This window comes from Engystomops pustulosus, chromosome 1 (assembly GCF_040894005.1).
Source record: "Engystomops pustulosus chromosome 1, aEngPut4.maternal, whole genome shotgun sequence".
NCBI lineage: Eukaryota > Metazoa > Chordata > Amphibia > Anura > Leptodactylidae > Engystomops > Engystomops pustulosus.
The window spans coordinates 204,853,517-204,880,382 of NC_092411.1; the positions used below are offsets into that span (position 1 = coordinate 204,853,517).

The 26,866-nt window shown below is 37.8% G+C and overlaps 15 non-coding genes across 15 annotated transcripts; all 15 read left to right on the top strand.

Moving 5' to 3' along the window:
• The first annotated feature begins 813 nt into the window (after positions 1–813).
• Positions 814–886, top strand: TRNAF-GAA (transfer RNA phenylalanine (anticodon GAA)). The gene has a single exon. It is a non-coding gene; the product is annotated as a tRNA-Phe (tRNA).
• Positions 887–1,826: 940 nt separating this feature from the next.
• TRNAF-GAA (transfer RNA phenylalanine (anticodon GAA)) lies at positions 1,827–1,899 on the top strand. Its single transcript has one exon. It is a non-coding gene; the product is annotated as a tRNA-Phe (tRNA).
• A 173-nt stretch (positions 1,900–2,072) lies between these two features.
• TRNAF-GAA (transfer RNA phenylalanine (anticodon GAA)) lies at positions 2,073–2,145 on the top strand. Its single transcript has one exon. It is a non-coding gene; the product is annotated as a tRNA-Phe (tRNA).
• A 2,197-nt stretch (positions 2,146–4,342) lies between these two features.
• Positions 4,343–4,415, top strand: TRNAF-GAA (transfer RNA phenylalanine (anticodon GAA)). The gene has a single exon. It is a non-coding gene; the product is annotated as a tRNA-Phe (tRNA).
• A 1,183-nt stretch (positions 4,416–5,598) lies between these two features.
• Positions 5,599–5,671, top strand: TRNAF-GAA (transfer RNA phenylalanine (anticodon GAA)). The gene has a single exon. It is a non-coding gene; the product is annotated as a tRNA-Phe (tRNA).
• Positions 5,672–8,114: 2,443 nt separating this feature from the next.
• Positions 8,115–8,187, top strand: TRNAF-GAA (transfer RNA phenylalanine (anticodon GAA)). The gene has a single exon. It is a non-coding gene; the product is annotated as a tRNA-Phe (tRNA).
• A 1,185-nt stretch (positions 8,188–9,372) lies between these two features.
• TRNAF-GAA (transfer RNA phenylalanine (anticodon GAA)) lies at positions 9,373–9,445 on the top strand. The gene has a single exon. It is a non-coding gene; the product is annotated as a tRNA-Phe (tRNA).
• Positions 9,446–10,630: 1,185 nt separating this feature from the next.
• TRNAF-GAA (transfer RNA phenylalanine (anticodon GAA)) lies at positions 10,631–10,703 on the top strand. Its single transcript has one exon. It is a non-coding gene; the product is annotated as a tRNA-Phe (tRNA).
• A 1,183-nt stretch (positions 10,704–11,886) lies between these two features.
• TRNAF-GAA (transfer RNA phenylalanine (anticodon GAA)) lies at positions 11,887–11,959 on the top strand. The gene has a single exon. It is a non-coding gene; the product is annotated as a tRNA-Phe (tRNA).
• Positions 11,960–14,402: 2,443 nt separating this feature from the next.
• Positions 14,403–14,475, top strand: TRNAF-GAA (transfer RNA phenylalanine (anticodon GAA)). Its single transcript has one exon. It is a non-coding gene; the product is annotated as a tRNA-Phe (tRNA).
• A 2,444-nt stretch (positions 14,476–16,919) lies between these two features.
• Positions 16,920–16,992, top strand: TRNAF-GAA (transfer RNA phenylalanine (anticodon GAA)). The gene has a single exon. It is a non-coding gene; the product is annotated as a tRNA-Phe (tRNA).
• A 173-nt stretch (positions 16,993–17,165) lies between these two features.
• Positions 17,166–17,238, top strand: TRNAF-GAA (transfer RNA phenylalanine (anticodon GAA)). The gene has a single exon. It is a non-coding gene; the product is annotated as a tRNA-Phe (tRNA).
• Positions 17,239–19,435: 2,197 nt separating this feature from the next.
• On the top strand, positions 19,436–19,508 carry TRNAF-GAA (transfer RNA phenylalanine (anticodon GAA)). Its single transcript has one exon. It is a non-coding gene; the product is annotated as a tRNA-Phe (tRNA).
• Positions 19,509–20,691: 1,183 nt separating this feature from the next.
• Positions 20,692–20,764, top strand: TRNAF-GAA (transfer RNA phenylalanine (anticodon GAA)). The gene has a single exon. It is a non-coding gene; the product is annotated as a tRNA-Phe (tRNA).
• Positions 20,765–21,949: 1,185 nt separating this feature from the next.
• Positions 21,950–22,022, top strand: TRNAF-GAA (transfer RNA phenylalanine (anticodon GAA)). The gene has a single exon. It is a non-coding gene; the product is annotated as a tRNA-Phe (tRNA).
• Positions 22,023–26,866: the final 4,844 nt, after the last annotated feature.

Below are 26,866 nucleotides of genomic sequence, written 5' to 3' on the forward strand. Positions count from 1 at the left end.
CAAAACGTTTTCTCAGAGGCTCAAATGGCTTGGTTGGCAGAGCATTAGGCTTAAGGTCCCTGTTTAGTTTCTGGGTTTTGGAAAGGTTCATATTAAATGTATTGTAACTTTGTGAAATTTAGTTCACGATGGAATGTCTTCAAATTCTTCAAAGGGAGATCATCTTTTCACTCTCGTGAAGCTAAAATAGTTCAGTGTAAAGAGCTTTACACTGAAGATCTTAAAGTATCTGGCACATCTCTAGGTTTTGCAATGGTCTCGCTGAAGCTCTACAGGTCCTTGCTCAGTATGCAGAGCTTTACACTGAAGATCTTGAAGTACCTGGCTCATCTCTAGGTTTTGCCATGGTCTCGCTGAAGCGCTAAAGGTCCTTGCTTCAATGTTAAGCTTTATCTTGCTAGTATATTGATACTTATCAACTAATTTAAATAAATGTAGCTTCCTGTGAAGTAATTGGAAATTTTCTTGTGCTGGAGAGGACTCTGGTTTGTAATGCAGTTGGATTTCTATGCTGTTGTTGTGTTTTCCATTTTTTTTAAAAAGTGTCCACGCTTACTGTTAGAGGAGGCCGAAATAGCTCAGTTGGGAGAGCGTTAGACTGAAGATCTAAAGGTCCCTGGTTCGATCTCGGGTTTCGGCATCTTTTCACACCATATAAATGTACAAAAATACAACACAACACGTTTAAAAAATTTACTTCCGGTTTGGAAATTTCTGTTATTCTTGTAATTGTATTCACAATGTCTTTGCATTTCTATGATGTGGAACATCTTCAAATTCCCAAAACAGTGACCTCCACAACTAGCAGCACAGGCCGAAATAGCTCAGTTGGGAGAGCGTTAGACTGAAGATCTAAAGGTCCCTGGTTCGATCCCGGGTTTCGGCATGTTCTTCTTTGGATATAAAACAACCGATAACTATTTTGGAAGTCTCCTTTTTCTTTCGTAAATTGATAGGGATGCTCCTCATTCAGGAAAGTACATGATTAAAAGTACCCATTTCTAAATCCATCCCAAAACGTTTTCAGTAGGCTTTAAAACCACCAGCAAGGACTGATGCACTGAAAATCTCAACATCCCTACTTGAAATCCAATATTGGATATGCTTGGTAACCAAAACAATGTGATTGATGAAAGTTTAAAAAGTCTTTCGGTTTTGTTTTGTTTTTTCTTAGTCTATTAGAATTTCCATGCTGCCTGAAAATTGCCAGATTGTTCAAAATGTCCTGAGAAAAATATAGAACATAATTCAATTGAAAACAAAACGTTTTCTCAGAGGCTCAAATGGCTTGGTTGGCAGAGCATTAGGCTTAAGGTCCCTGTTTAGTTTCTGGGTTTTGGAAAGGTTCATATTAAATGTATTGTAACTTTGTGAAATTTAGTTCACGATGGAATGTCTTCAAATTCTTCAAAGGGAGATCATCTTTTAACTCTCGTGAAGCTAAAATAGTTCAGTGTAAAGAGCTTTACACTGAAGATCTTGAAGTATCTGGCACATCTCTAGGTTTTGCAATGGTCTCGCTGAAGCCCTACAGGTCCTTGCTCAGTATGCAGAGCTTTACACTGAAGATCTTGAAGTACCTGGCTCATCTCTAGGTTTTGCCATGGTCTCGCTGAAGCTCTAAAGGTCCTTGCTTCAATGTTAAGCTTTATCTTGCTAGTATATTGATACTTATCAACTAATTTAAATAAATGTAGCTTCCTGTGAAGTAATTGGAAATTTTCTTGTGCTGGAGAGGACTCTGGTTTGTAATGCAGTTGGATTTCTATGCTGTTGTTGTGTTTTCCATTTTTTTTAAAAAGTGTCCACGCTTACTGTAAGAGGAGGCCGAAATAGCTCAGTTGGGAGAGCGTTAGACTGAAGATCTAAAGGTCCCTGGTTCGATCCCGGGTTTCGGCATCTTTTCACACCATATAAATGTACAAAAATACAACACAACACGTTTAAAAAATTTACTTCCGGTTTGGAAATTTCTGTTATTCTTGTAATTGTATTCACAATGTCTTTGCATTTCTATGATGTGGAACATCTTCAAATTCCCAAAACAGTGACCTCCACAACTAGCAGCACAGGCCGAAATAGCTCAGTTGGGAGAGCGTTAGACTGAAGATCTAAAGGTCCCTGGTTCGATCCCGGGTTTCGGCATGTTCTTCTTTGGATATAAAACAACCGATAACTATTTTGGAAGTCTCCTTTTTCTTTCGTAAATTGATAGGGATGCTCCTCATTCAGGAAAGTACATGATTAAAAGTACCCATTTCTAAATCCATCCCAAAACGTTTTCAGTAGGCTTTAAAACCACCAGCAAGGACTGATGCACTGAAAATCTCAACATCCCTACTTGAAATCCAATATTGGATATGCTTGGTAACCAAAACAATGTGATTGATGAAAGTTTAAAAAGTCTTTCGGTTTTGTTTTGTTTTTTCTTAGTCTATTAGAATTTCCATGCTGCCTGAAAATTGCCAGATTGTTCAAAATGTCCTGAGAAAAATATAGAACATAATTCAATTGAAAACAAAACGTTTTCTCAGAGGCTCAAATGGCTTGGTTGGCAGAGCATTAGGCTTAAGGTCCCTGTTTAGTTTCTGGGTTTTGGAAAGGTTCATATTAAATGTATTGTAACTTTGTGAAATTTAGTTCACGATGGAATGTCTTCAAATTCTTCAAAGGGAGATCATCTTTTAACTCTCGTGAAGCTAAAATAGTTCAGTGTAAAGAGCTTTACACTGAAGATCTTGAAGTATCTGGCACATCTCTAGGTTTTGCAATGGTCTCGCTGAAGCCCTACAGGTCCTTGCTCAGTATGCAGAGCTTTACACTGAAGATCTTGAAGTACCTGGCTCATCTCTAGGTTTTGCCATGGTCTCGCTGAAGCTCTAAAGGTCCTTGCTTCAATGTTAAGCTTTATCTTGCTAGTATATTGATGCTTATCAACTAATTTAAATAAATGTAGCTTCCTGTGAAGTAATTGGAAATTTTCTTGTGCTGGAGAGGACTCTGGTTTGTAATGCAGTTGGATTTCTATGCTGTTGTTGTGTCTTCAATTTTTTAAAAAAGTGTCCCCGCTTACTGTAAGAGGAGGCAGAAATAGCTCAGTTGGGAGAGCGTTAGACTGAAGATCTAAAGGTCCCTGGTTCGATCCTGGGTTTCGGCATCTTTTCACACCATATAAATGTACAAAAATACAACACAACACGTTTAAAAAATTTACTTCCGGTTTGGAAATTTTTGTTATTCTTGTAATTGTATTCACAATGTCTTTGCATTTCTATGATGTGGAACATCTTCAAATTCCCAAAACAGTGACCTCCACAACTAGCAGCACAGGACGAAATAGCTCTGTTGGGAGAGCGTTAGACTGAAGATCTAAAGGTCCCAGGTTCGATCCCGGGTTTCGGCATGTTCTTCTTTGGATATAAAACAACCGATAACTATTTTGGAAGTCTCCTTTTTCTTTCGTAAATTGATAGGGATGCTCCTCATTCAGGAAAGTACATGATTAAAAGTACCCATTTCTAAATCCATCCCAAAACGTTTTCAGTAGGCTTTAAAACCACCAGCAAGGACTGATGCACTGAAAATCTCAACATCCCTACTTGAAATCCAATATTGGATATGCTTGGTAACCAAAACAATGTGATTGATGAAAGTTTAAAAAGTCTTTCGGTTTTGTTTTGTTTTTTCTTAGTCTATTAGAATTTCCATGCTGCCTGAAAATTGCCAGATTGTTCAAAATGTCCTGAGAAAAATATAGAACATAATTCAATTGAAAACAAAACGTTTTCTCAGAGGCTCAAATGGCTTGGTTGGCAGAGCATTAGGCTTAAGGTCCCTGTTTAGTTTCTGGGTTTTGGAAAGGTTCATATTAAATGTATTGTAACTTTGTGAAATTTAGTTCACGATGGAATGTCTTCAAATTCTTCAAAGGGAGATCATCTTTTCACTCTCGTGAAGCTAAAATAGTTCAGTGTGGAGAGCTTTACACTGAAGATCTTGAAGTATCTGGCACATCTCTAGGTTTTGCAATGGTCTCGCTGAAGCTCTACAGGTCCTTGCTCAGTATGCAGAGCTTTACACTGAAGATCTTGAAGTACCTGGCTCATCTCTAGGTTTTGCCATGGTCTCGCTGAAGCTCTAAAGGTCCTTGCTTCAATGTTAAGCTTTATCTTGCTAGTATATTGATACTTATCAACTAATTTAAATAAATGTAGCTTCCTGTGAAGTAATTGGAAATTTTCTTGTGCTGGAGAGGACTCTGGTTTGTAATGCAGTTGGATTTCTATGCTGTTGTTGTGTCTTCAATTTTTTAAAAAAGTGTCCCCGCTTACTGTAAGAGGAGGCCGAAATAGCTCAGTTGGGAGAGCGTTAGACTGAAGATCTAAAGGTCCCTGGTTCGATCCCGGGTTTCGGCATCTTTTCACACCATATAAATGTACAAAAATACAACACAACACGTTTAAAAAATTTACTTCCGGTTTGGAAATTTTTGTTATTCTTGTAATTGTATTCACAATGTCTTTGCATTTCTATGATGTGGAACATCTTCAAATTCCCAAAACAGTGACCTCCACAACTAGCAGCACAGGCCGAAATAGCTCAGTTGGGAGAGCGTTAGACTGAAGATCTAAAGGTCCCTGGTTCAATCCCGGGGTTCGGCATGTTCTTCTTTGGATATAAAACAACCGATAACTATTTTGGAAGTCTCCTTTTTCTTTCGTTAATTCGTTAATGCTCCTCATTCAGGAAAGTACATGATTAAAAGTACCCATTTCTAAATCCATCCCAAAACGTTTTCAGTAGGCTTTAAAACCACCAGCAAGGACTGATGCACTGAAAATCTCAACATCCCTACTTGAAATCCAATATTGGATATGCTTGGTAACCAAAACAATGTGATTGATGAAAGTTTAAAAAGTCTTTCGGTTTTGTTTTGTTTTTTCTTAGTCTATTAGAATTTCCATGCTGCCTGAAAATTGCCAGATTGTTCAAAATGTCCTGAGAAAAATATAGAACATAATTCAATTGAAAACAAAACGTTTTCTCAGAGGCTCAAATGGCTTGGTTGGCAGAGCATTAGGCTTAAGGTCCCTGTTTAGTTTCTGGGTTTTGGAAAGGTTCATATTAAATGTATTGTAACTTTGTGAAATTTAGTTCACGATGGAATGTCTTCAAATTCTTCAAAGGGAGATCATCTTTTCACTCTCGTGAAGCTAAAATAGTTCAGTGTGGAGAGCTTTACACTGAAGATCTTGAAGTATCTGGCACATCTCTAGGTTTTGCAATGGTCTCGCTGAAGCTCTACAGGTCCTTGCTCAGTATGCAGAGCTTTACACTGAAGATCTTGAAGTACCTGGCTCATCTCTAGGTTTTGCCATGGTCTCGCTGAAGCTCTAAAGGTCCTTGCTTCAATGTTAAGCTTTATCTTGCTAGTATATTGATACTTATCAACTAATTTAAATAAATGTAGCTTCCTGTGAAGTAATTGGAAATTTTCTTGTGCTGGAGAGGACTCTGGTTTGTAATGCAGTTGGATTTCTATGCTGTTGTTGTGTTTTCAATTTTTTAAAAAAGTGTCCCCGCTTACTGTAAGAGGAGGCCGAAATAGCTCAGTTGGGAGAGCGTTAGACTGAAGATCTAAAGGTCCCTGGTTCGATCCCGGGTTTCGGCATCTTTTCACACCATATAAATGTACAAAAATACAACACAACACGTTTAAAAAATTTACTTCCGGTTTGGAAATTTTTGTTATTCTTGTAATTGTATTCACAATGTCTTTGCATTTCTATGATGTGGAACATCTTCAAATTCCCAAAACAGTGACCTCCACAACTAGCAGCACAGGCCGAAATAGCTCATTTGGGAGAGCGTTAGACTGAAGATCTAAAGGTCCCTGGTTCGATCCCGGGTTTCGGCATGTTCTTCTTTGGATATAAAACAACCGATAACTATTTTGGAAGTCTCCTTTTTCTTTCGTAAATTGATAGGGATGCTCCTCATTCAGGAAAGTACATGATTAAAAGTACCCATTTCTAAATCCATCCCAAAACGTTTTCAGTAGGCTTTAAAACCACCAGCAAGGACTGATGCACTGAAAATCTCAACATCCCTACTTGAAATCCAATATTGGATATGCTTGGTAACCAAAACAATGTGATTGATGAAAGTTTAAAAAGTCTTTCGGTTTTGTTTTGTTTTTTCTTAGTCTATTAGAATTTCCATGCTGCCTGAAAATTGCCAGATTGTTCAAAATGTCCTGAGAAAAATATAGAACATAATTCAATTGAAAACAAAACGTTTTCTCAGAGGCTCAAATGGCTTGGTTGGCAGAGCATTAGGCTTAAGGTCCCTGTTTAGTTTCTGGGTTTTGGAAAGGTTCATATTAAATGTATTGTAACTTTGTGAAATTTAGTTCACGATGGAATGTCTTCAAATTCTTCAAAGGGAGATCATCTTTTCACTCTCGTGAAGCTAAAATAGTTCAGTGTGGAGAGCTTTACACTGAAGATCTTGAAGTATCTGGCACATCTCTAGGTTTTGCAATGGTCTCGCTGAAGCTCTACAGGTCCTTGCTCAGTATGCAGAGCTTTACACTGAAGATCTTGAAGTACCTGGATCATCTCTAGGTTTTGCCATGGTCTCGCTGAAGCTCTAAAGGTCCTTGCTTCAATGTTAAGCTTTATCTTGCTAGTATATTGATACTTATCAACTAATTTAAATAAATGTAGCTTCCTGTGAAGTAATTGGAAATTTTCTTGTGCTGGAGAGGACTCTGGTTTGTAATGCAGTTGGATTTCTATGCTGTTGTTGTGTCTTCAATTTTTTAAAAAAGTGTCCCCGCTTACTGTAAGAGGAGGCCGAAATAGCTCAGTTGGGAGAGCATTAGACTGAAGATCTAAAGGTCCCTGGTTCGATCCCGGGTTTCGGCATCTTTTCACACCATATAAATGTACAAAAATACAACACAACACGTTTAAAAAATTTACTTCCGGTTTGGAAATTTTTGTTATTCTTGTAATTGTATTCACAATGTCTTTGCATTTCTATGATGTGGAACATCTTCAAATTCCCAAAACAGTGACCTCCACAACTAGCAGCACAGGCCGAAATAGCTCAGTTGGGAGAGCGTTAGACTGAAGATCTAAAGGTCCCTGGTTCGATCCCGGTTTTCGGCACATTCTTCTTTGGATATAAAACAACTGATAACTATTTTGGAAGTCTCCTTTTTCTTTCGTAAATTGATAGGGATGCTCCCCATTAAGGAAAGTACATGATTAAAAGTACCCATTTCTAAATCCATCCCAAAACGTTTTCAGTAGGCTTTAAAACCACCAGCAAGGACTGATGCACTTAAAATCTCAACATCCCTACTTGAAATCCAATATTGGATATGCTTGGTAACCAAAACAATGTGATTGATGAAAGTTTAAAAAGTCTTTCGGTTTTGTTTTGTTTTTTCTTAGTCTATTAGAATTTCCATGCTGCCTGAAAATTGCCAGATTGTTCAAAATGTCCTGAGAAAAATATAGAACATAATTTAATTGAAAACAAAACGTTTTCTCAGAGGCTCAAATGGCTTGGTTGGCAGAGCATTAGGCTTAAGGTCCCTGTTTAGTTTCTGGGTTTTGGAAAGGTTCATATTAAATGTATTGTAACTTTGTGAAATTTAGTTCACGATGGAATGTCTTCAAATTCTTCAAAGGGAGATCATCTTTGCACTCTCGTGAATCTAAAATAGTTCAGTGTAAAGAGCTTTACACTGAAGATCTTGAAGTATCTGGCACATCTCTAGGTTTTGCAATGGTCTCGCTGAAGCTCTACAGGTCCTTGCTCAGTATGCAGAGCTTTACACTGAAGATCTTGAAGTACCTGGCTCATCTCTAGGTTTTGCCATGGTCTCGCTGAAGCTCTAAAGGTCCTTGCTTCAATGTTAAGCTTTATCTTGCTAGTATATTGATACTTATCAACTAATTTAAATAAATGTAGCTTCCTGTGAAGTAATTGGAAATTTTCTTGTGCTGGAGAGGACTCTGGTTTGTAATGCAGTTGGATTTCTATGCTGTTGTTGTGTCTTCAATTTTTTTAAAAAGTGTCCACGCTTAATGTTAGAGGAGGCCGAAATAGCTCAGTTGGGAGAGCGTTAGACTGAAGATCTAAAGGTCCCTGGTTCGATCCCGGGTTTCGGCATCTTTTCACACCATATAAATGTACAAAAATACAACACAACACGTTTAAAAAATTTACTTCCGGTTTGGAAATTTTTGTTATTCTTGTAATTGTATTCACAATGTCTTTGCATTTCTATGATGTGGAACATCTTCAAATTCCCAAAACAGTGACCTCCACAACTAGCAGCACAGGCCGAAATAGCTCAGTTGGGAGAGCGTTAGACTGAAGATCTAAAGGTCCCTGGTTCAATCCCGGGTTTCGGCACGTTCTTTTTTGGATATAAAACAACTGATAACTATTTTGGAAATCTCCTTTTTCTTTCGTAAATTGATAGGGATGCTCCTCATTCAGGAAAGTACATGATTAAAAGTACCCATTTCTAAATCCATCCCAAAACGTTTTCAGTAGGCTTTAAAACCACCAGCAAGGACTGATGCACTGAAAATCTCAACATCCCTACTTGAAATCCAATATTGGATATGCTTGGTAACCAAAACAATGTGATTGATGAAAGTTTAAAAAGTCTTTCGGTTTTGTTTTGTTTTTTCTTAGTCTATTAGAATTTCCATGCTGCCTGAAAATTGACAGATTGTTCAAATTGTCCTGAGAAAAATATAGAACATAATTCAATTGAAAACAAAACGTTTTCTCAGAGGCTCAAATGGCTTGGTTGGCAGAGCATTAGGCTTAAGGTCCCTGTTTAGTTTCTGGGTTTTGGAAAGGTTCATATTAAATGTATTGTAACTTTGTGAAATTTAGTTCACGATGGAATGTCTTCAAATTCTTCAAAGGGAGATCATCTTTTCACTCTCGTGAAGCTAAAATAGTTCTGTGTGGAGAGCTTTACACTGAAGATCTTGAAGTATCTGGCACATCTCTAGGTTTTGCAATGGTCTCGCTGAAGCTCTACAGGTCCTTGCTCAGTATGCAGAGCTTTACACTGAAGATCTTGAAGTACCTGGCTCATCTCTAGGTTTTGCCATGGTCTCGCTAAAGCTCTAAAGGTCCTTGCTTCAATGTTAAGCTTTATCTTGCTAGTATATTGACACTTATCAACTAATTTAAATAAATGTAGCTTCCTGTGAAGTAATTGGAAATTTTCTTGTGCTGGAGAGGACTCTGGTTTGTAATGCAGTTGGATTTCTATGCTGTTGTTGTGTCTTCAATTTTTTTAAAAAGTGTCCACGCTTAATGTTAGAGGAGGCCGAAATAGCTCAGTTGGGAGAGCGTTAGACTGAAGATCTAAAGGTCCCTGGTTCGATCCCGGGTTTCGGCATCTTTTCACACCATATAAATGTAGAAAAATACAACACAACACGTTTAAAAAATTTACTTCCGGTTTGGAAATTTTTGTTATTCTTGTAATTGTATTCACAATGTCTTTGCATTTCTATGATGTGGAACATCTTCAAATTCCCAAAACAGTGACCTCCACAACTAGCAGCACAGGCCGAAATAGCTCAGTTGGGAGAGCGTTAGACTGAAGATCTAAAGGTCCCTGGTTCAATCCCAGGTTTCGGCACGTTCTTTTTTGGATATAAAACAACTGATAACTATTTTGGAAATCTCCTTTTTCTTTCGTAAATTGATAGGGATGCTCCTCATTCAGGAAAGTACATGATTAAAAGTACCCATTTCTAAATCCATCCCAAAACGTTTTCAGTAGGCTTTAAAACCACCAGCAAGGACTGATGCACTGAAAATCTCAACATCCCTACTTGAAATCCAATATTGGATATGCTTGGTAACCAAAACAATGTGATTGATGAAAGTTTAAAAAGTCTTTCGGTTTTGTTTTGTTTTTTCTTAGTCTATTAGAATTTCCATGCTGCCTGAAAATTGACAGATTGTTCAAATTGTCCTGAGAAAAATATAGAACATAATTCAATTGAAAACAAAACGTTTTCTCAGAGGCTCAAATGGCTTGGTTGGCAGAGCATTAGGCTTAAGGTCCCTGTTTAGTTTCTGGGTTTTGGAAAGGTTCATATTAAATGTATTGTAACTTTGTGAAATTTAGTTCACGATGGAATGTCTTCAAATTCTTCAAAGGGAGATCATCTTTTCACTCTCGTGAAGCTAAAATAGTTCTGTGTGGAGAGCTTTACACTGAAGATCTTGAAGTATCTGGCACATCTCTAGGTTTTGCAATGGTCTCGCTGAAGCTCTACAGGTCCTTGCTCGGTATGCAGAGCTTTACACTGAAGATCTTGAAGTACCTGGCTCATCTCTAGGTTTTGCCATGGTCTCGCTGAAGCTCTAAAGGTCCTTGCTTCAATGTTAAGCTTTATCTTGCTAGTATATTGATACTTATCAACTAATTTAAAGAAATGTAGCTTCCTGTGAAGTAATTGGAAATTTTCTTGTGCTGGAGAGGACTCTGGTTTGTAATGCAGTTGGATTTCTATGCTGTTGTTGTGTCTTCAATTTTTTTAAAAAGTGTCCACGCTTACTGTTAGAGGAGGCCGAAATAGCTCAGTTGGGAGAGCGTTAGACTGAAGATCTAAAGGTCCCTGGTTCGATCCCGGGTTTCGGCATCTTTTCACACCGTATAAATGTACAAAAATACAACACAACACGTTTAAAAAATTTACTTCCGATTTGGAAATTTTTGTTATTCTTGTAATTGTATTCACAATGTCTTTGCATTTCTATGATTTGGAACATCTTCAAATTCCCAAAACAGTGACCTCCACAGCTAGCAGCACAGGCCGAAATAGCTCAGTTGGGAGAGCGTTAGACTGAAGATCTAAAGGTCCCTGGTTCAATCCCGGGGTTCGGCATGTTCTTCTTTGGATATAAAACAACCGATAACTATTTTGGAAGTCTCCTTTTTCTTTCGTTAATTCGTTAATGCTCCTCATTCAGGAAAGTACATGATTAAAAGTACCCATTTCTAAATCCATCCCAAAACGTTTTCAGTAGGCTTTAAAACCACCAGCAAGGACTGATGCACTGAAAATCTCAACATCCCTACTTGAAATCCAATATTGGATATGCTTGGTAACCAAAACAATGTGATTGATGTAAGTTTAAAAAGTCTTTCGGTTTTGTTTTGTTTTTTCTTAGTCTATTAGAATTTCCATGCTGCCTGAAAATTGCCAGATTGTTCAAAATGTCCTGAGAAAAATATAGAACATAATTCAATTGAAAACAAAACGTTTTCTCAGAGGCTCAAATGGCTTGGTTGGCAGAGCATTAGGCTTAAGGTCCCTGTTTAGTTTCTGGGTTTTGGAAAGGTTCATATTAAATGTATTGTAACTTTGTGAAATTTAGTTCACGATAGAATGTCTTCAAATTCTTCAAAGGGAGATCATCTTTTCACTCTCGTGAAGCTAAAATAGTTCAGTGTGGAGAGCTTTACACTGAAGAACTTGAAGTATCTGGCACATCTCTAGGTTTTGCAATGGTCTCGCTGAAGCTCTACAGGTCCTTGCTCAGTATGCAGAGCTTTACACTGAAGATCTTGAAGTACCTGGCTCATCTCTAGGTTTTGCCATGGTCTCGCTAAAGCTCTAAAGGTCCTTGCTTCAATGTTAAGCTTTATCTTGCTAGTATATTGATACTTATCAACTAATTTAAATAAATGTAGCTTCCTGTGAAGTAATTGGAAATTTTCTTGTGCTGGAGAGGACTCTGGTTTGTAATGCAGTTGGATTTCTATGCTGTTGTTGTGTCTTCAATTTTTTTAAAAAGTGTCCACGCTTAATGTTAGAGGAGGCCGAAATAGCTCAGTTGGGAGAGCGTTAGACTGAAGATCTAAAGGTCCCTGGTTCGATCCCGGGTTTCGGCATCTTTTCACACCATATAAATGTACAAAAATACAACACAACACGTTTAAAAAATTTACTTCCGGTTTGGAAATTTTTGTTATTCTTGTAATTGTATTCACAATGTCTTTGCATTTCTATGATGTGGAACATCTTCAAATTCCCAAAACAGTGACCTCCACAACTAGCAGCACAGGCCAAAATAGCTCAGTTGGGAGAGCGTTAGACTGAAGATCTAAAGGTCCCTGGTTCAATCCCGGGTTTCGGCATGTTCTTCTTTGGATACAAAACAACCGATAACTATTTTGGAAGTCTCCTTTTTCTTTCGTTAATTGATAGGGATGCTCCTCATTCAGGCAAGTACATGATTAAAAGTACCCATTTCTAAATCCATCCCAAAACGTTTTCAGTAGGCTTTAAAACCACCAGCAAGGACAGATGCACTGAAAATCTCAACATCCCTACTTGAAATCCAATATTGGATATGCTTGGTAACCAAAACAATGTGATTGATGTAAGTTTAAAAAGTCTTTCGGTTTTGTTTTGTTTTTTCTTAGTCTATTAGAATTTCCATGCTGCCTGAAAATTGCCAGATTGTTCAAAATGTCCTGAGAAAAATATAGAACATAATTCAATTGAAAACAAAATGTTTTCTCAGAGGCTCAAATGGCTTGGTTGGCAGAGCATTAGGCTTAAGGTCCCTGTTTAGTTTCTGGGTTTTGGAAAGGTTCATATTAAATGTATTGTAACTTTGCGAAATTTAGTTCACGATGGAATGTCTTCAAATTCTTCAAAGGGAGATCATCTTTTCACTCTCGTGAAGCTAAAATAGTTCTGTGTGGAGAGCTTTACACTGAAGATCTTGAAGTATCTGGCACATCTCTAGGTTTTGCAATGGTCTCGCTGAAGCTCTACAGGTCCTTGCTCGGTATGCAGAGCTTTACACTGAAGATCTTGAAGTACCTGGCTCATCTCTAGGTTTTGCCATGGTCTCGCTGAAGCTCTAAAGGTCCTTGCTTCAATGTTAAGCTTTATCTTGCTAGTATATTGATACTTATCAACTAATTTAAATAAATGTAGCTTCCTGTGAAGTAATTGGAAATTTTCTTGTGCTGGAGAGGACTCTGGTTTGTAATGCAGTTGGATTTCTATGCTGTTGTTGTGTCTTCAATTTTTTAAAAAAGTGTCCCCGCTTACTGTAAGAGGAGGCAGAAATAGCTCAGTTGGGAGAGCGTTAGACTGAAGATCTAAAGGTCCCTGGTTCGATCCCGGGTTTCGGCATCTTTTCACACCATATAAATGTACAAAAATACAACACAACACGTTTAAAAAATTTACTTCCGGTTTGGAAATTTTTGTTATTCTTGTAATTGTATTCACAATGTCTTTGCATTTCTATGATGTGGAACATCTTCAAATTCCCAAAACAGTGACCTCCACAACTAGCAGCACAGGCCGAAATAGCTCAGTTGGGAGAGCGTTAGACTGAAGATCTAAAGGTCCCTGGTTCGATCCCGGTTTTCGGCACGTTCTTCTTTGGATATAAAACAACTGATAACTATTTTGGAAGTCTCCTTTTTCTTTCGTAAATTGATAGGGATGCTCCCCATTCAGGAAAGTACATGATTAAAAGTACCCATTTCTAAATCCATCCCAAAATGTTTTCAGTAGGCTTTAAAACCACCAGCAAGGACTGATGCACTTAAAATCTCAACATCCCTACTTGAAATCCAATATTGGATATGCTTGGTAACCAAAACAATGTGATTGATGAAAGTTTAAAAAGTCTTTCGGTTTTGTTTTGTTTTTTCTTAGTCTATTAGAATTTCCATGCTGCCTGAAAATTGCCAGATTGTTCAAAATGTCCTGAGAAAAATATAGAACATAATTCAATTGAAAACAAAACGTTTTCTCAGAGGCTCAAATGGCTTGGTTGGCAGAGCATTAGGCTTAAGGTCCCTGTTTAGTTTCTGGGTTTTGGAAAGGTTCATATTAAATGTATTGTAACTTTGTGAAATTTAGTTCACGATGGAATGTCTTCAAATTCTTCAAAGGGAGATCATCTTTTCACTCTCGTGAATCTAAAATAGTTCAGTGTAAAGAGCTTTACACTGAAGATCTTGAAGTATCTGGCACATCTCTAGGTTTTGCAATGGTCTCGCTGAAGCTCTACAGGTCCTTGCTCAGTATGCAGAGCTTTACACTGAAGATCTTGAAGTACCTGGCTCATCTCTAGGTTTTGCCATGGTCTCGCTGAAGCTCTAAAGGTCCTTGCTTCAATGTTAAGCTTTATCTTGCTAGTATATTGATACTTATCAACTAATTTAAATAAATGTAGCTTCCTGTGAAGTAATTGGAAATTTTCTTGTGCTGGAGAGGACTCTGGTTTGTAATTCAGTTGGATTTCTATGCTGTTGTTGTGTCTTCAATTTTTTTAAAAAGTGTCCACGCTTACTGTTAGAGGAGGCCGAAATAGCTCAGTTGGGAGAGCGTTAGACTGAAGATCTAAAGGTCCCTGGTTCGATCCCGGGTTTCGGCATCTTTTCACACCATATAAATGTACAAAAATACAACACAACACGTTTAAAAAATTTACTTCCGGTTTGGAAATTTTTGTTATTCTTGTAATTGTATTCACAATGTCTTTGCATTTCTATGATGTGGAACATCTTCAAATTCCCAAAACAGTGACCTCCACAACTAGCAGCACAGGCCAAAATAGCTCAGTTGGGAGAGCGTTAGACTGAAGATCTAAAGGTCCCTGGTTCAATCCCGGGTTTCGGCATGTTCTTCTTTGGATACAAAACAACCGATAACTATTTTGGAAGTCTCCTTTTTCTTTCGTTAATTGATAGGGATGCTCCTCATTCAGGCAAGTACATGATTAAAAGTACCCATTTCTAAATCCATCCCAAAACGTTTTCAGTAGGCTTTAAAACTACCAGCAAGGACAGATGCACTGAAAATCTCAACATCCCTACTTGAAATCCAATATTGGATATGCTTGGTAACCAAAACAATGTGATTGATGTAAGTTTAAAAAGTCTTTCGGTTTTGTTTTGTTTTTTCTTAGTCTATTAGAATTTCCATGCTGCCTGAAAATTGCCAGATTGTTCAAAATGTCCTGAGAAAAATATAGAACATAATTCAATTGAAAACAAAACGTTTTCTCAGAGGCTCAAATGGCTTGGTTGGCAGAGCTTTAGGCTTAAGGTCCCTGTTTAGTTTCTGGGTTTTGGAAAGGTTCATATTAAATGTATTGTAACTTTGTGAAATTTAGTTCACGATGGAATGTCTTCAAATTCTTCAAAGGGAGATCATCTTTTCACTCTCGTGAAGCTAAAATAGTTCAGTGTGGAGAGCTTTACACTGAAGATCTTGAAGTATCTGGCACATCTCTAGGTTTTGCAATGGTCTCGCTGAAGCCCTACAGGTCCTTGCTCAGTATGCAGAGCTTTACACTGAAGATCTTGAAGTACCTGGCTCATCTCTAGGTTTTGCCATGGTCTCGCTGAAGCTCTAAAGGTCCTTGCTTCAATGTTAAGCTTTATCTTGCTAGTATATTGATGCTTATCAACTAATTTAAATAAATGTAGCTTCCTGTGAAGTAATTGGAAATTTTCTTGTGCTGGAGAGGACTCTGGTTTGTAATGCAGTTGGATTTCTATGCTGTTGTTGTGTCTTCAATTTTTTAAAAAAGTGTCCCCGCTTACTGTAAGAGGAGGCCGAAATAGCTCAGTTGGGAGAGCGTTAGACTGAAGATCTAAAGGTCCCTGGTTCGATCCTGGGTTTCGGCATCTTTTCACACCATATAAATGTACAAAAATACAACACAACACGTTTAAAAAATTTACTTCCGGTTTGGAAATTTTTGTTATTCTTGTAATTGTATTCACAATGTCTTTGCATTTCTATGATGTGGAACATCTTCAAATTCCCAAAACAGTGACCTCCACAACTAGCAGCACAGGACGAAATAGCTCTGTTGGGAGAGCGTTAGACTGAAGATCTAAAGGTCCCAGGTTCGATCCCGGGTTTCGGCATGTTCTTCTTTGGATATAAAACAACCGATAACTATTTTGGAAGTCTCCTTTTTCTTTCGTAAATTGATAGGGATGCTCCTCATTCAGGAAAGTACATGATTAAAAGTACCCATTTCTAAATCCATCCCAAAACGTTTTCAGTAGGCTTTAAAACCACCAGCAAGGACTGATGCACTGAAAATCTCAACATCCCTACTTGAAATCCAATATTGGATATGCTTGGTAACCAAAACAATGTGATTGATGAAAGTTTAAAAAGTCTTTCGGTTTTGTTTTGTTTTTTCTTAGTCTATTAGAATTTCCATGCTGCCTGAAAATTGCCAGATTGTTCAAAATGTCCTGAGAAAAATATAGAACATAATTCAATTGAAAACAAAACGTTTTCTCAGAGGCTCAAATGGCTTGGTTGGCAGAGCATTAGGCTTAAGGTCCCTGTTTAGTTTCTGGGTTTTGGAAAGGTTCATATTAAATGTATTGTAACTTTGTGAAATTTAGTTCACGATGGAATGTCTTCAAATTCTTCAAAGGGAGATCATCTTTTCACTCTCGTGAAGCTAAAATAGTTCAGTGTAAAGAGCTTTACACTGAAAATCTTAAAGTATCTGGCACATCTCTAGGTTTTGCAATGGTCTCGCTGAAGCTCTACAGGTCCTTGCTCAGTATGCAGAGCTTTACACTGAAGATCTTGAAGTACCTGGCTCATCTCTAGGTTTTGCCATGGTCTCGCTGAAGCTCTAAAGGTCCTTGCTTCAATGTTAAGCTTTATCTTGCTAGTATATTGATACTTATCAACTAATTTAAATAAATGTAGCTTCCTGTGAAGTAATTGGAAATTTTCTTGTGCTGGAGAGGACTCTGGTTTGTAATGCAGTTGGATTTCTATGCTGTTGTTGTGTTTTCCATTTTTTTTAAAAAGTGTCCACGCTTACTGTAAGAGGAGGCCGAAATAGCTCAGTTGGGAGAGCGTTAGACTGAAGATCTAAAGGTCCCTGGTTCGATCCCGGGTTTCGGCATCTTTTCACACCATATAAATGTACAAAAATACAACACAACACGTTTAAAAAATTTACTTCCGGTTTGGAAATTTCTGTTATTCTTGTAATTGTATTCACAATGTCTTTGCATTTCTATGATGTGGAACATCTTCAAATTCCCAAAACAGTGACCTCCACAACTAGCAGCACAGGCCGAAATAGCTCAGTTGGGAGAGCGTTAGACTGAAGATCTAAAGGTCCCTGGTTCGATCCCGGGTTTCGGCATGTTCTTCTTTGGATATAAAACAACCGATAACTATTTTGGAAGTCTCCTTTTTCTTTCGTAAATTGATAGGGATGCTCCTCATTCAGGAAAGTACATGATTAAAAGTACCCATTTCTAAATCCATCCCAAAACGTTTTCAGTAGGCTTTAAAACCACCAGCAAGGACTGATGCACTGAAAATCTCAACATCCCTACTTGAAATCCAATATTGGATATGCTTGGTAACCAAAACAATGTGATTGATGAAAGTTTAAAAAGTCTTTCGGTTTTGTTTTGTTTTTTCTTAGTCTATTAGAATTTCCATGCTGCCTGAAAATTGCCAGATTGTTCAAAATGTCCTGAGAAAAATATAGAACATAATTCAATTGAAAACAAAACGTTTTCTCAGAGGCTCAAATGGCTTGGTTGGCAGAGCATTAGGCTTAAGGTCCCTGTTTAGTTTCTGGGTTTTGGAAAGGTTCATATTAAATGTATTGTAACTTTGTGAAATTTAGTTCACGATGGAATGTCTTCAAATTCTTCAAAGGGAGATCATCTTTTAACTCTCGTGAAGCTAAAATAGTTCAGTGTAAAGAGCTTTACACTGAAGATCTTGAAGTATCTGGCACATCTCTAGGTTTTGCAATGGTCTCGCTGAAGCTCTACAGGTCCTTGCTCAGTATGCAGAGCTTTACACTGAAGATCTTGAAGTACCTGGCTCATCTCTAGGTTTTGCCATGGTCTCGCTGAAGCTCTAAAGGTCCTTGCTTCAATGTTAAGCTTTATCTTGCTAGTATATTGATGCTTATCAACTAATTTAAATAAATGTAGCTTCCTGTGAAGTAATTGGAAATTTTCTTGTGCTGGAGAGGACTCTGGTTTGTAATGCAGTTGGATTTCTATGCTGTTGTTGTGTCTTCAATTTTTTAAAAAAGTGTCCCCGCTTACTGTAAGAGGAGGCAGAAATAGCTCAGTTGGGAGAGCGTTAGACTGAAGATCTAAAGGTCCCTGGTTCGATCCTGGGTTTCGGCATCTTTTCACACCATATAAATGTACAAAAATACAACACAACACGTTTAAAAAATTTACTTCCGGTTTGGAAATTTTTGTTATTCTTGTAATTGTATTCACAATGTCTTTGCATTTCTATGATGTGGAACATCTTCAAATTCCCAAAACAGTGACCTCCACAACTAGCAGCACAGGACGAAATAGCTCTGTTGGGAGAGCGTTAGACTGAAGATCTAAAGGTCCCAGGTTCGATCCCGGGTTTCGGCATGTTCTTCTTTGGATATAAAACAACCGATAACTATTTTGGAAGTCTCCTTTTTCTTTCGTAAATTGATAGGGATGCTCCTCATTCAGGAAAGTACATGATTAAAAGTACCCATTTCTAAATCCATCCCAAAACGTTTTCAGTAGGCTTTAAAACCACCAGCAAGGACTGATGCACTGAAAATCTCAACATCCCTACTTGAAATCCAATATTGGATATGCTTGGTAACCAAAACAATGTGATTGATGAAAGTTTAAAAAGTCTTTCGGTTTTGTTTTGTTTTTTCTTAGTCTATTAGAATTTCCATGCTGCCTGAAAATTGCCAGATTGTTCAAAATGTCCTGAGAAAAATATAGAACATAATTCAATTGAAAACAAAACGTTTTCTCAGAGGCTCAAATGGCTTGGTTGGCAGAGCATTAGGCTTAAGGTCCCTGTTTAGTTTCTGGGTTTTGGAAAGGTTCATATTAAATGTATTGTAACTTTGTGAAATTTAGTTCACGATGGAATGTCTTCAAATTCTTCAAAGGGAGATCATCTTTTCACTCTCGTGAAGCTAAAATAGTTCAGTGTGGAGAGCTTTACACTGAAGATCTTGAAGTATCTGGCACATCTCTAGGTTTTGCAATGGTCTCGCTGAAGCTCTACAGGTCCTTGCTCAGTATGCAGAGCTTTACACTGAAGATCTTGAAGTACCTGGCTCATCTCTAGGTTTTGCCATGGTCTCGCTGAAGCTCTAAAGGTCCTTGCTTCAATGTTAAGCTTTATCTTGCTAGTATATTGATACTTATCAACTAATTTAAATAAATGTAGCTTCCTGTGAAGTAATTGGAAATTTTCTTGTGCTGGAGAGGACTCTGGTTTGTAATGCAGTTGGATTTCTATGCTGTTGTTGTGTCTTCAATTTTTTAAAAAAGTGTCCCCGCTTACTGTAAGAGGAGGCCGAAATAGCTCAGTTGGGAGAGCGTTAGACTGAAGATCTAAAGGTCCCTGGTTCGATCCCGGGTTTCGGCATCTTTTCACACCATATAAATGTACAAAAATACAACACAACACGTTTAAAAAATTTACTTCCGGTTTGGAAATTTTTGTTATTCTTGTAATTGTATTCACAATGTCTTTGCATTTCTATGATGTGGAACATCTTCAAATTCCCAAAACAGTGACCTCCACAACTAGCAGCACAGGCCGAAATAGCTCAGTTGGGAGAGCGTTAGACTGAAGATCTAAAGGTCCCTGGTTCAATCCCGGGGTTCGGCATGTTCTTCTTTGGATATAAAACAACCGATAACTATTTTGGAAGTCTCCTTTTTCTTTCGTTAATTCGTTAATGCTCCTCATTCAGGAAAGTACATGATTAAAAGTACCCATTTCTAAATCCATCCCAAAACGTTTTCAGTAGGCTTTAAAACCACCAGCAAGGACTGATGCACTGAAAATCTCAACATCCCTACTTGAAATCCAATATTGGATATGCTTGGTAACCAAAACAATGTGATTGATGAAAGTTTAAAAAGTCTTTCGGTTTTGTTTTGTTTTTTCTTAGTCTATTAGAATTTCCATGCTGCCTGAAAATTGACAGATTGTTCAAATTGTCCTGAGAAAAATATAGAACATAATTCAATTGAAAACAAAACGTTTTCTCAGAGGCTCAAATGGCTTGGTTGGCAGAGCATTAGGCTTAAGGTCCCTGTTTAGTTTCTGGGTTTTGGAAAGGTTCATATTAAATGTATTGTAACTTTGTGAAATTTAGTTCACGATGGAATGTCTTCAAATTCTTCAAAGGGAGATCATCTTTTCACTCTCGTGAAGCTAAAATAGTTCTGTGTGGAGAGCTTTACACTGAAGATCTTGAAGTATCTGGCACATCTCTAGGTTTTGCAATGGTCTCGCTGAAGCTCTACAGGTCCTTGCTCAGTATGCAGAGCTTTACACTGAAGATCTTGAAGTACCTGGCTCATCTCTAGGTTTTGCCATGGTCTCGCTAAAGCTCTAAAGGTCCTTGCTTCAATGTTAAGCTTTATCTTGCTAGTATATTGATACTTATCAACTAATTTAAATAAATGTAGCTTCCTGTGAAGTAATTGGAAATTTTCTTGTGCTGGAGAGGACTCTGGTTTGTAATGCAGTTGGATTTCTATGCTGTTGTTGTGTCTTCAATTTTTTTAAAAAGTGTCCACGCTTAATGTTAGAGGAGGCCGAAATAGCTCAGTTGGGAGAGCGTTAGACTGAAGATCTAAAGGTCCCTGGTTCGATCCCGGGTTTCGGCATCTTTTCACACCATATAAATGTACAAAAATACAACACAACACGTTTAAAAAATTTACTTCCGGTTTGGAAATTTTTGTTATTCTTGTAATTGTATTCACAATGTCTTTGCATTTCTATGATGTGGAACATCTTCAAATTCCCAAAACAGTGACCTCCACAACTAGCAGCACAGGCCGAAATAGCTCAGTTGGGAGAGCGTTAGACTGAAGATCTAAAGGTCCCTGGTTCAATCCCAGGTTTCGGCACGTTCTTTTTTGGATATAAAACAACTGATAACTATTTTGGAAATCTCCTTTTTCTTTCGTAAATTGATAGGGATGCTCCTCATTCAGGAAAGTACATGATTAAAAGTACCCATTTCTAAATCCATCCCAAAACGTTTTCAGTAGGCTTTAAAACCACCAGCAAGGACTGATGCACTGAAAATCTCAACATCCCTACTTGAAATCCAATATTGGATATGCTTGGTAACCAAAACAATGTGATTGATGAAAGTTTAAAAAGTCTTTCGGTTTTGTTTTGTTTTTTCTTAGTCTATTAGAATTTCCATGCTGCCTGAAAATTGACAGATTGTTCAAATTGTCCTGAGAAAAATATAGAACATAATTCAATTGAAAACAAAACGTTTTCTCAGAGGCTCAAATGGCTTGGTTGGCAGAGCATTAGGCTTAAGGTCCCTGTTTAGTTTCTGGGTTTTGGAAAGGTTCATATTAAATGTATTGTAACTTTGTGAAATTTAGTTCACGATGGAATGTCTTCAAATTCTTCAAAGGGAGATCATCTTTTCACTCTCGTGAAGCTAAAATAGTTCTGTGTGGAGAGCTTTACACTGAAGATCTTGAAGTATCTGGCACATCTCTAGGTTTTGCAATGGTCTCGCTGAAGCTCTACAGGTCCTTGCTCGGTATGCAGAGCTTTACACTGAAGATCTTGAAGTACCTGGCTCATCTCTAGGTTTTGCCATGGTCTCGCTGAAGCTCTAAAGGTCCTTGCTTCAATGTTAAGCTTTATCTTGCTAGTATATTGATACTTATCAACTAATTTAAAGAAATGTAGCTTCCTGTGAAGTAATTGGAAATTTTCTTGTGCTGGAGAGGACTCTGGTTTGTAATGCAGTTGGATTTCTATGCTGTTGTTGTGTCTTCAATTTTTTTAAAAAGTGTCCACGCTTACTGTTAGAGGAGGCCGAAATAGCTCAGTTGGGAGAGCGTTAGACTGAAGATCTAAAGGTCCCTGGTTCGATCCCGGGTTTCGGCATCTTTTCACACCGTATAAATGTACAAAAATACAACACAACACGTTTAAAAAATTTACTTCCGATTTGGAAATTTTTGTTATTCTTGTAATTGTATTCACAATGTCTTTGCATTTCTATGATGTGGAACATCTTCAAATTCCCAAAACAGTGACCTCCACAGCTAGCAGCACAGGCCGAAATAGCTCAGTTGGGAGAGCGTTAGACTGAAGATCTAAAGGTCCCTGGTTCAATCCCGGGGTTCGGCATGTTCTTCTTTGGATATAAAACAACCGATAACTATTTTGGAAGTCTCCTTTTTCTTTCGTTAATTGATAGGGATGCTCCTCATTCAGGCAAGTACATGATTAAAAGTACCCATTTCTAAATCCATCCCAAAACGTTTTCAGTAGGCTTTAAAACCACCAGCAAGGACAGATGCACTGAAAATCTCAACATCCCTACTTGAAATCCAATATTGGATATGCTTGGTAACCAAAACAATGTGATTGATGTAAGTTTAAAAAGTCTTTCGGTTTTGTTTTGTTTTTTCTTAGTCTATTAGAATTTCCATGCTGCCTGAAAATTGCCAGATTGTTCAAAATGTCCTGAGAAAAATATAGAACATAATTCAATTGAAAACAAAATGTTTTCTCAGAGGCTCAAATGGCTTGGTTGGCAGAGCATTAGGCTTAAGGTCCCTGTTTAGTTTCTGGGTTTTGGAAAGGTTCATATTAAATGTATTGTAACTTTGCGAAATTTAGTTCACGATGGAATGTCTTCAAATTCTTCAAAGGGAGATCATCTTTTCACTCTCGTGAAGCTAAAATAGTTCTGTGTGGAGAGCTTTACACTGAAGATCTTGAAGTATCTGGCACATCTCTAGGTTTTGCAATGGTCTCGCTGAAGCTCTACAGGTCCTTGCTCGGTATGCAGAGCTTTACACTGAAGATCTTGAAGTACCTGGCTCATCTCTAGGTTTTGCCATGGTCTCGCTGAAGCTCTAAAGGTCCTTGCTTCAATGTTAAGCTTTATCTTGCTAGTATATTGATACTTATCAACTAATTTAAATAAATGTAGCTTCCTGTGAAGTAATTGGAAATTTTCTTGTGCTGGAGAGGACTCTGGTTTGTAATGCAGTTGGATTTCTATGCTGTTGTTGTGTCTTCAATTTTTTAAAAAAGTGTCCCCGCTTACTGTAAGAGGAGGCAGAAATAGCTCAGTTGGGAGAGCGTTAGACTGAAGATCTAAAGGTCCCTGGTTCGATCCCGGGTTTCGGCATCTTTTCACACCATATAAATGTACAAAAATACAACACAACACGTTTAAAAAATTTACTTCCGGTTTGGAAATTTTTGTTATTCTTGTAATTGTATTCACAATGTCTTTGCATTTCTATGATGTGGAACATCTTCAAATTCCCAAAACAGTGACCTCCACAACTAGCAGCACAGGCCGAAATAGCTCAGTTGGGAGAGCGTTAGACTGAAGATCTAAAGGTCCCTGGTTCGATCCCGGTTTTCGGCACGTTCTTCTTTGGATATAAAACAACTGATAACTATTTTGGAAGTCTCCTTTTTCTTTCGTAAATTGATAGGGATGCTCCCCATTCAGGAAAGTACATGATTAAAAGTACCCATTTCTAAATCCATCCCAAAACGTTTTCAGTAGGCTTTAAAACCACCAGCAAGGACTGATGCACTTAAAATCTCAACATCCCTACTTGAAATCCAATATTGGATATGCTTGGTAACCAAAACAATGTGATTGATGAAAGTTTAAAAAGTCTTTCGGTTTTGTTTTGTTTTTTCTTAGTCTATTAGAATTTCCATGCTGCCTGAAAATTGCCAGATTGTTCAAAATGTCCTGAGAAAAATATAGAACATAATTCAATTGAAAACAAAACGTTTTCTCAGAGGCTCAAATGGCTTGGTTGGCAGAGCATTAGGCTTAAGGTCCCTGTTTAGTTTCTGGGTTTTGGAAAGGTTCATATTAAATGTATTGTAACTTTGTGAAATTTAGTTCACGATGGAATGTCTTCAAATTCTTCAAAGGGAGATCATCTTTTCACTCTCGTGAATCTAAAATAGTTCAGTGTAAAGAGCTTTACACTGAAGATCTTGAAGTATCTGGCACATCTCTAGGTTTTGCAATGGTCTCGCTGAAGCTCTACAGGTCCTTGCTCAGTATGCAGAGCTTTACACTGAAGATCTTGAAGTACCTGGCTCATCTCTAGGTTTTGCCATGGTCTCGCTGAAGCTCTAAAGGTCCTTGCTTCAATGTTAAGCTTTATCTTGCTAGTATATTGATACTTATCAACTAATTTAAATAAATGTAGCTTCCTGTGAAGTAATTGGAAATTTTCTTGTGCTGGAGAGGACTCTGGTTTGTAATTCAGTTGGATTTCTATGCTGTTGTTGTGTCTTCAATTTTTTTAAAAAGTGTCCACGCTTACTGTTAGAGGAGGCCGAAATAGCTCAGTTGGGAGAGCGTTAGACTGAAGATCTAAAGGTCCCTGGTTCAATCCCGGGTTTCGGCATCTTTTCACACCATATAAATGTACAAAAATACAACACAACACGTTTAAAAAATTTACTTCCGGTTTGGAAATTTTTGTTATTCTTGTAATTGTATTCACAATGTCTTTGCATTTCTATGATGTGGAACATCTTCAAATTCCCAAAACAGTGACCTCCACAACTAGAAGCACAGGCCAAAATAGCTCAGTTGGGAGAGCGTTAGACTGAAGATCTAAAGGTCCCTGGTTCAATCCCGGGTTTCGGCATGTTCTTCTTTGGATACAAAACAACCGATAACTATTTTGGAAGTCTCCTTTTTCTTTCGTTAATTGATAGGGATGCTCCTCATTCAGGCAAGTACATGATTAAAAGTACCCATTTCTAAATCCATCCCAAAACGTTTTCAGTAGGCTTTAAAACCACCAGCAAGGACAGATGCACTGAAAATCTCAACATCCCTACTTGAAATCCAATATTGGATATGCTTGGTAACCAAAACAATGTGATTGATGTAAGTTTAAAAAGTCTTTCGGTTTTGTTTTGTTTTTTCTTAGTCTATTAGAATTTCCATGCTGCCTGAAAATTGCCAGATTGTTCAAAATGTCCTGAGAAAAATATAGAACATAATTCAATTGAAAACAAAACGTTTTCTCAGAGGCTCAAATGGCTTGGTTGGCAGAGCTTTAGGCTTAAGGTCCCTGTTTAGTTTCTGGGTTTTGGAAAGGTTCATATTAAATGTATTGTAACTTTGTGAAATTTAGTTCACGATGGAATGTCTTCAAATTCTTCAAAGGGAGATCATCTTTTCACTCTCGTGAAGCTAAAATAGTTCAGTGTGGAGAGCTTTACACTGAAGATCTTGAAGTATCTGGCACATCTCTAGGTTTTGCAATGGTCTCGCTGAAGGTCTACAGGTCCTTGCTCGGTATGCAGAGCTTTACACTGAAGATCTTGAAGTACCTGGCTCATCTCTAGGTTTTGCCATGGTCTCGCTGAAGCTCTAAAGGTCCTTGCTTCAATGTTAAGCTTTGTCTTGCTAGTATATTGATACTTATCAACTAATTTAAATAAATGTAGCTTCCTGTGAAGTAATTGGAAATTTTCTTGTGCTGGAGAGGACTCTGGTTTGTAATGCAGTTGGATTTCTATGCTGTTGTTGTGTCTTCAATTTTTTAAAAAAGTGTCCCCGCTTACTGTAAGAGGAGGCAGAAATAGCTCAGTTGGGAGAGCGTTAGACTGAAGATCTAAAGGTCCCTGGTTCGATCCCGGGTTTCGGCATCTTTTCACACCATATAAATGTACAAAAATACAACACAACACGTTTAAAAAATTTACTTCCGGTTTGGAAATTTTTGTTATTCTTGTAATTGTATTCACAATGTCTTTGCATTTCTATGATGTGGAACATCTTCAAATTCCCAAAACAGTGACCTCCACAACTAGCAGCACAGGCCGAAATAGCTCAGTTGGGAGAGCGTTAGACTGAAGATCTAAAGGTCCCAGGTTCGATCCCGGGTTTCGGCATGTTCTTCTTTGGATATAAAACAACCGATAACTATTTTGGAAGTCTCCTTTTTCTTTCGTAAATTGATAGGGATGCTCCTCATTCAGGAAAGTACATGATTAAAAGTACCCATTTCTAAATCCATCCCAAAACGTTTTCAGTAGGCTTTAAAACCACCAGCAAGGACTGATGCACTGAAAATCTCAACATCCCTACTTGAAATCCAATATTGGATATGCTTGGTAACCAAAACAATGTGATTGATGAAAGTTTAAAAAGTCTTTCGGTTTTGTTTTGTTTTTTCTTAGTCTATTAGAATTTCCATGCTGCCTGAAAATTGCCAGATTGTTCAAAATGTCCTGAGAAAAATATAGAACATAATTCAATTGAAAACAAAACGTTTTCTCAGAGGCTCAAATGGCTTGGTTGGCAGAGCATTAGGCTTAAGGTCCCTGTTTAGTTTCTGGGTTTTGGAAAGGTTCATATTAAATGTATTGTAACTTTGTGAAATTTAGTTCACGATGGAATGTCTTCAAATTCTTCAAAGGGAGATCATCTTTTCACTCTCGTGAAGCTAAAATAGTTCAGTGTGGAGAGCTTTACACTGAAGATCTTGAAGTATCTGGCACATCTCTAGGTTTTGCAATGGTCTCGCTGAAGCTCTACAGGTCCTTGCTCAGTATGCAGAGCTTTACACTGAAGATCTTGAAGTACCTGGCTCATCTCTAGGTTTTGCCATGGTCTCGCTGAAGCTCTAAAGGTCCTTGCTTCAATGTTAAGCTTTATCTTGCTAGTATATTGATACTTATCAACTAATTTAAATAAATGTAGCTTCCTGTGAAGT